The following is a 1,100-nucleotide window of genomic DNA, read 5'->3' as shown; positions in this document are numbered from 1 at the left end:
ATATGCTTATGTGTATTTAGAACTGTACACACAAATAGCATTTTATCTATTGCGTGACCTGAAAATGAGCCACTGCATTTCTGTCCAACCTTATGGAATATTTCAAAGTTCATGGGCTAAAGCTTCTGCATATTGCTCACAAAAGAATACTCCAAACATGTATGCAGTATATAATTACACAGAATTCTGGAAGGTTCACAATAGATTAGAAAGATACTATTTGGAGAGAATGGGATTCTAATGTGAATTTGTTAACTGTTAAGTTATTGACAACTCAATGTCAGTATAAGCATATATATCATAACAGAATCATATCTGAACAACAAAAATGAATGCAAGAAAGATAAGACAAAACCATTCTAGATAAGAAAGAATATTTTGTCAAGCTAGTTATTATTTTCTACTAAGATTTTGTTTATTTGATCATATTAAATTTTACTTATATTCTTTATGTCACCTACCTTCCAAGGATTTACTACTGTGCTTCCTCGATCTCTGACTTATGCAACAAAGAATGGTTCCCCAATGTTCTTACTGGTACAAAACAAAAGATAACATACAATAATCATGATACACTAACAATAATAATATATCAGTCAGGCCTCTTTCATAGCAAACAATAAAAATCTAGCTCAACTAGATTAATACACCACTGCCAAAGAATTTTGTTTGTGTTTGGTGGGGAAGAGAGGCAGTCAATTGTTTCCATTAACTTGGAATGTCAGACTGTATAAGATATAATTATATGTGTGCTGTGTTTCTTTCCAATCATTTAGCTAATGTTAGAAAGGCCCTAACCTTCTTTCCACTGTTTCTTTTATTTACTAAAGCTACAAAGTTTTCAAGAGAAAACTGTCTTTCTCTTTTCTTCAAGTTTTCTTTCATTATAAGCAAGTTGTCAGATGTCAGGTCCAACGTTAGGAATAACTGCTCAACATCACAGCAAAAAAAAAAAGTCTTTTTTTCTGTATTTGAAAAATTAATAGAGAACTCTCAGCCATCTAACATGTATCATGGCCATGGTCTCGCCATATCCTTCCGTGGCCTAAGTCATGAACATAACCTTGTAAGAGAAGTGAGACTAAGCAGGGTTGGCCCTG

This window comes from Pteropus vampyrus, unplaced genomic scaffold (genome assembly GCF_000151845.1).
Source record: "Pteropus vampyrus isolate Shadow unplaced genomic scaffold, Pvam_2.0 Scaffold38, whole genome shotgun sequence".
Classification (NCBI taxonomy): Eukaryota; Metazoa; Chordata; class Mammalia; order Chiroptera; family Pteropodidae; genus Pteropus; species Pteropus vampyrus.
This window is presented reverse-complemented; position numbering follows the sequence as displayed.